This window comes from Triturus cristatus, chromosome 6 (genome assembly GCF_964204655.1).
Source record: "Triturus cristatus chromosome 6, aTriCri1.1, whole genome shotgun sequence".
Taxonomy (NCBI): Eukaryota; Metazoa; Chordata; class Amphibia; order Caudata; family Salamandridae; genus Triturus; species Triturus cristatus.
This window is the reverse complement of record NC_140589.1, coordinates 1,736,126,912-1,736,134,700: the sequence shown is the minus strand read 5'-3', so window position 1 is coordinate 1,736,134,700 and position 7,789 is coordinate 1,736,126,912.

Genomic DNA, 7,789 nt, shown 5'->3' with positions numbered 1-7,789 from the left:
CCGTTCCGTCATGAGCACCGAAGGGGTTAATGCATATGCCAGGCTGCTATACGAGTATGTGGATGCGATGGATGCGAAAGACTGCTACGTGTGTATGCAGTTACCAGCTTCAGTGGATGAGGGTGTTAGATATCAGCATCTTCCACTGACATATTGGATTTCATGTAGTCTGTTGCTTAGCATATTTTATAAAAGAGGTCAGTTTGAGTATTTCTTTTCCAATTACGATGCAGTGCTTCCTGAAGTTCCAGCTTACAAGCATCTGAACTAGTACGACTAATACAAGTCAGAAGACAGGCTTAGGAATAGAAGATAGATATAGAAAACTAACACAGACACAAGACACAGGAGAAAGTCCAGTAGATTGGATGGAAAAGGAAAGATCGCACAGAGATAAAAGGAGTTATGGTCCTATAGCATTGGACAAGGAGCAGAAAGGAAAGTTGTGTGTGAGACATTATCAGACTTACTATGAAAAGGTCCCAGTGGGACAGAGTACGTGTGATCATGTTTTCACTATGAAAGATTCTGCTAAGAACTTTCTGCAAGGCTCTGTACAACTGATTCCAACTGTTTATTATGTGTGTGGAAAGAATGCGTGTGTCAGGTTGCCTGCAAATTGGTATGGTACGTGTTATTTGGGGATTATTTTTCTAATGAAATATCATGCAGAGGATTTGGAGCTTTTAGAAGGTGCATTCGAGAGTCAAGAGAGCTGAGAGTGCAGGAGCAGTGATTGGAGATGTTTTCGGAGTGATAATACCAAGTTTGGGAGTAATTCTGAATGATGTGAAGATCAGACGATTGGCTACTGTGGTTGATGAGTTGTCAATGAACACAGCAAAGCCATTGTTACTGGTGGATGGAGAGATGTTGTCGATAAGGACAATGGTTTTGCAGAACCACCTTGCTTTAGATGTTTTATTGGCAAAAGAGGGCGGAGTCTGTAAATTATTGAAAGTCCAGGAATGCTGTACGTGTATTCCAGATAACAGCAAGGATCTGGAGAACTATATAAGTAACATTACTACAAGCCATCATGAGATAGAGGATTTGACTGAAGGGGGTGTTTGGGAAAAGGTTGGTAAAGGATTTAGTCACATGGGCAGTTGGTTTGCCAATCTGGGGAAAGGGTTCGCTTGCTTTGTGTTGAGACCGCTCATCATTGTTGTGGTTTGTGTGGTTTGCTTGTGGGGATTTATCAGAGTCTATAAGTGGTATAAAGGAAACAGAGGTGAGAGAGCTCTTAGAGCGAGTGAGATGAGAATGGCCAGACTGCAGGACAGTCAATATCAGAATCTTAAGAATATGGAGAGGCTCCGGCGGGGGAGAATGGCAACAAGTACTGTTTAGGTCGGTTCTTTCTCCAAGGGAATTGTGAAATGGTGTGATGACACTAGTCATCAAAGAGGGAACTGATAGAGCGCCATGTTATTCTGAAATTTGTAGGGGTGCATCACAATCATTGGTAGTCCGCACCCATATATTTAGTGGGATCTTATTAACGTGTGGCCTAGAAATGTAGTACTAAAATCAGCATATACTGGTGTGACTAGGAATGAAATCAAGTCATTTATGAAGTCAAATGTAATGTTTAGTTGAAAATGTATGTTAGACAATGCATAACTAATTAATTCCAGTTTAATGTGATGCATTAGGTTTAAACGTGCATCATATTAAAGTCTGCACGTGTAGTTTTGCTTATTCATGTATAAAGTGCAACGAAATCTATGCTGATAATGTGGATTAGAAATGTGTGTTTAAAATGTGTAAAGGCCTGATCGCATATTCGTTTAAGAGAAAGGCCTATTCGTTCTCATGTTAGCTGAATATTGGAGGCCGCAAATTGTTTCCCTTAGAAAGGCTCTGGGTTTCAGAGATGTTAGAAAATCTCAGTGAAATGGAAAGTTTCTCGTTCTCATGTTACTGTTGCAGGTGCAAGGAAACCTATCTTGTTAAGAAGACTAGCACTTTGTTTTAGGAGTTAGGATGGTATGAGAAGCCAACATGGGAGTATACTGGAATGCAGGGATGATACTTTCAGCGGAGAAGGTGCCTGGGACCCAAGGTCAAGTTAACCGTCTTTGATGAAGTGCAAGTTTCAGTGGAAAAGTATCGGAGGAAGACCTGGTTGAAGAGGTGAACAGTGCCCCATGGGTTGAGCAGTTGAAGATGAAATGAGAAGGTAGAAGGAGCATCTTAGAATGAGCTCTGTACTGAGCAAAGTGAGTGTACTTCTAAGGAAGGCTTCACTTCTGACACCTTTTTACTCTCTTGCCTGGGAAAAATGCTGAGCAGGGATGTCATCCTAGAGATAGAGTAGGGATAGACTAACTGATTTTTCTTTGTAGGTTGATGACTTCTAATATAGAGATTGGAGCAGTTATTGGTTGCCTAATGCTTCTGGAGCTAACTATTCTTCTTATTCTCGGATGAGACTCCTGCGTAGGATCTTTTTTATATTAGTGCCCATTTATTTCCTAAACCTCATGATGAGGTGCTTGTATGTGCAATTATTTTTGGCTTTGTAATAAACCCCTAAAGTTGAAATTCGGAGTCAATGATCCTTCAGAGTTCAAAATTTGATTTGATTATGTGTTAAAATTGGATTTTCTCCCCTTTACACTATTTAGCAGATAGAAAGATCCTGGCGACCCAAGAGGATTCTTGATAATGGTAAGATAAATAAGAATCCGGCTCCTAAATAAATACCACAAAGCCTTCTTCACAAGTTTGAAGAAGTGAAGAGCACAAAAAAGATTAAACATTATTTAATTTTTTTTTACAAATATATAGAGTAAAAAAGTATAACATGTTTAAAAAAACCAAAAAAAGTGTTTCTCTAAAGGAACCTTATTTTAAAAAAAAGTACACATGAAAACAAAAAACGCACTAAAAATGCAGGAGGGTGGTCCACCTATTGTTGGTTGGGTGCAGGGTCTGACCTCCCGATGAGCAAAGCCAAACACCTCTCTTATGACATCACCGCTCTCAGTGGTCATGTCATTAGTGTCACCTTTACTGTCACGAATGATGTTATGTGTGATGTCATAAGCAGTGAGAAGGGCGATGCTGAGTTGACATAGCATACCTTGATGGATTACATAACTATGTGGGAAGTATCAGGAGATTTCCTAACAAGTCAGTGCCTCTGAAAGGCCACTTGCTTGGGGGAGATGTCAGAAAATTTCTAGACAGGCTGGTGGTTCTGAAGGACGGTAGAGCTGGGGAAGAGTCGTTGTCACAGTCTGGTGAGTCAGAAAGTGGGCTGGCCAGTGTATTTGAAAGGCTGACAGACTTATATTGGAATAAAGCATGTGATGGAAAATAAGACTTTCAGATATGCTGGTGGGACTGAAAAGTTGGTAGGGCTGAGGCAGAGTCAAGCACATGTCAGGTGAAGCCATCTGACGTGTAAAACTTGGTGAAAATTGGGAGGGAAAGTAGCACTCTAGTTCTGCTTTGTGCACCTAATACCAGCTAAAAAGAAAGTACATTTTGTGGAAGAAATCCTTTCTTGCACTAACTGTAACATTTCTAAAAAAAATAGGGTTAACAGCTCCCTTTTTAATTGAATTTTCTATATTTATCCTTCTACTTTACACAATTCCTCATGAAATACGTTTTTAGATTTCAGAAGCAAGTGTCATGTGTTGTCAACTACTGGTAACTTGCTGTTGACCATAATGATCAAGTTTGATTATTAGGTTAATTTTATATCTCTGACTGGATACATATTGACTTTTATGTGCACAAGCACATTGCCCACAATGCCTTAACATTATTTTAGTAAGAAATCACCCTATACTATTATCAGTACCACCACCTCATAGGCAATAAGCACGACTTATCTCATGTTAAATTTCCCATTGGGTTGAACGTATCGGCCTACAGAGAATTGGGCTACTATGTTCACATACTTCAGTGAATTGCAGCAGACCATCTACTGGACCAATCCATGACCCCATGACCCCATGACCCCAAGCAATGCATGTAAAGATCCCAGACAATGTATTGCTGAACCTGTTTTCTTCTCAAAGTTACATACTTTTGACTCAGTTTGCAAGATGCTAACAGGAGACATCCTTAAGTGATATAAAGCACATTGACACATATGTGCCTGTCAGAAGGCACACTGGACTTAACCAACTTTCCACAGGAGCAGATGCCTGATTCCAACTAACCTCAGTGGCTGAGTGCTCAGACTGTATCTAAAATCTGAACAACGCTTCCACTGGGGGGAAAGAGGAAGTGGAAGAAAAGAGAGACCGCCTCCAGATCCAGTGTTCGTCTGCTACTTCTCAGTCTTTTCGAGTTTTGGCTCTACGCTCAATTGTGTTGAGGAATAACAGGACCCAGTGACACATTAACCCCTTCCATGCTGCATACGGCCCCGGCCGTCCGACGTCACGGTGGCCGTGTGCGGAGGACAGCCGGGGGCTGTCCAAACCCTGCCCACTCTTTATTTCGCCCGCACAGCAGGAAAATCTGCGCAGCGCGCAAGGGGTTAAAAACCAACATTAGAATTTTACATTTCATCACATAGGAATTAACTAATAAGTATAATCTCTCTTGGACCTTCAACCACACACCTGGATCTCTAGATAGGCTAGCATCTCTCTGAGGAATTTAAGAGTTGTCTTAATAATTATTCTTTAGCTTATGTCGAGTGACTTCTTGTGAGGGAAGCTGTTTTCAGAACCAAGAGACACGGAGAGTGAGAATGTCTTCTTCTAGGATTATAGAAGCAATACTGTGCCAAAGAGTCTTTAGAGGTTCTAGTGATTTTTATATCCAAAAGGAGAACGAGAAAGGAACACTCTTACTGTCCAAATAGATGCCTTCACAACAGGAACTCTTCTCTTCAAGACGCCGGACTACAAAAAACACGAGAGGAACGCTAATCTCCAAAAGGAGGTGGTTCAGAGTGTGCACACTACTCCCTAAGAGGCGGAGTTGAAAAGAAGGCAGGGCTGACAAAAATTCTCCTTAGACCGAGTACTACACAAAGACACTTCTCACACGCTGAGGAATTCAGTTGAAGTGCGCGGCTCCTAGAGCGTGCGCGCTGGATGGTACACTTCGGTTTGAGGGCAAGACAAAAGAACGCTGAAGGCGATTCCGATGGCGGCCGCCATCTTGGAGTTTTGAAATCTTCGAGTAGATCGTTTTACACATTAACCTCTGTAGTAACAGCTTAGAATGAAGACGCCGCAAATACCAGCGGGGATATCGGGCAAAATGGATTTTCTTCTTTCTAGAAGAGCTCTTCAGGAAGCATGAGATGGAGTTCCTGACAGTGCCTTCCTCTCATATTGGGGAAAACTCCAGTCATGGGTGTTTGAAAACTTCTCCTGCCCCAAAACACGAATGACCTTCTCTACTTACTCAAATGTGCTAATCATCTTCTCTTTTCCACTTCTTGAAAACTGCTGTCCAGGCTGTAGACATATCAAGACCTCTGCAGCTTGCCAGAGGTCTGAGTGGACAAAGAGGCCAACTATTCCAGGGCGCAGCCTTAAATAACTCTCCCTGTGCGCCCTGGTGACGTCACGTCCCTCCTCACAATACACCCATTTCTACCCAACCCGTACGGGGCTCAGTCACATGGCGCAACGAAGGGCGCCCCTCCCCAAGGCGCGGGGGACTCCTGTTCATTCCAGCTAGAATTGAGTTATGATGATTCATCTGTAAACGTTTACACCTAAAGAAACCCACATATTCCACCATGCTCCTCGCCATCTTATTTTGCTAACAGATCTAAGAAACCAAAACTTTCTACGGTTGGGCATTCCTTGCTTCAAGCCATCCTATGCCTAGAAACACTGCTTCCCTGGCACAGCAACGTCTGCATGGGGCCCCCTACCCCTTGAGATCAGCATTAAATCCACTCTATACATGCTGGAAATAATTGGCTCACCTTTACCATCGGCGCCTGAAATAAGGGCAAACTCTTCTCTCCCCTTTTCTCTATATTCTCCCATCATGGTCTTTCTATTTACTATATTTGGTCACTTCCACTCAAACATCAAAAATTACAGGCCAGTGTCAAAATCTTCATTTAGTCTAACTCCACATTTCATGCAGAGAAATTTAAAATGCACGTCACATTGCATTCTTATAATGTGCTTGGCTATGTCAGTGTCTTAATGGCAGCCCCATGTAGTTGCTCACATAATTTTTGCAGGTTCGTCCGGTTTTGCAAAACCCGAGTAATATGTCTGAGGAAAATCTGCTTACGGTTGTCTGGAAATTTCTCAAGTCTCAACCCAAAAGAGGCAGAGGGCCTGATTTAGAATTTGGCAGATGGCCATTTACTGCGTCAGTAAAGTACTCTGTCAACTTGAGAGAGTATCCGCCTGCCAAATTCTGAGATGTCCACTGGCCCAGCAGACATCTCTTGCATTTACAGGAACTGCTGTCATTGAAAGTTTGAAATTGGAGGGATTCACGAGAGTGGAGCCACAGGCGTGTGCTCGGACAGCATAATGACCAATAGTCAATGAATGCGCCGTGCTGCTCAGGGGGTCAGCATCCGGATGAATCCCTCCAATTTCTTTACTTGAGGTCATCGCGCTGCCATCGCGAAGTCGTATTACACGCAGCCCCTCCTGAAGTGTTCCCTGAAGTGCCCCTTGATCCTCGACCTGCCAGTACTGCATATCTGCGACGGCCTGAGCCCCTACCGAACCCGGACTTTCCCGCATCCGGTGTTGTCACACCCACAGTCTCGTGGCAGGCCCTTCGGACTTCCCCAATTATTTTAGGCACTTATATGCAGGCATGCTAATATAATGTCCTGAAGATGATCCACGCATTGCTCACTTGGTTCGAAACGCCGTCCACACCTTAAAACGCCTCATGCACTAAATGTGATGTCATTATTAACTGTGTAGAGATGTTACTTGTGATTTTTTTCATAAAATTCATACTACTTGTCAAAACAAACCGTAAGCGTTGCCTGAGCCTCGCTTAAATGTTCTCCCTATTTTATGTTTGAATGTTTGTGTAGTAGGATGTAGACTTTTCAGTATTTGTGTTTGTTTATATCCAAAAAACTTGCTGATAAATTCAATATTGAACCTCTGTCCGGCTGGATAAGTTAACCAATAAAGCATTGATTGGGTCTGTATTCATTTGTTACTTCCTATCCCTAACTCCCTAGGGACCATTGTAGCACAAAATAATTGATTCCAGAGGTCCCTGGCTGACTTTACTTGGGTCCCCTTGTTGTTTGAAAAGGTCTTAATTTATTGGGGCATCGTAGGTGTTCTGACTATCACTCTCGCCTTAGTAAAATCTCTAACCTTTTCCCAACATCCAAGCTGCCAAGTCTAAAATCTGACTTCTTCGCTCACTCAAAATATTAAGCATCTGATCCCTCAAAACGGTCTGAAAACTGTTGCTCCAGCTTTAGTCATCTCAAGATAATATATCAAAAATCTGATTATAGCAGGCACCCTATAAGTTTCACTTTCCCCACTAAGTAGTGGCTGGTGTCAGAGAAGAGGGGAGGGGTATAAGAGGGGGAGAGACAACAAAAAAAGGATAAAAAAAATAAAGAACTTACCTGCCGCCTGCAGCCTGCCCATCTCCGTCTTCTGCTACTCTCTGGCTCCACTGCAGGCAGAGGCTCTGAGCCTCCCCTGCGGCCAATCCTGAAGCTGCTCTCATGCATGAAAGCAGCTTCAGGATTGGCCTGAGCACCGAATATGCGCTCCCAGGCAGCCTGTGCTTTGCTGACTCCAACCCAGCAATGCAGCTGGGTTGGAGAGAGCATTAATGTGCA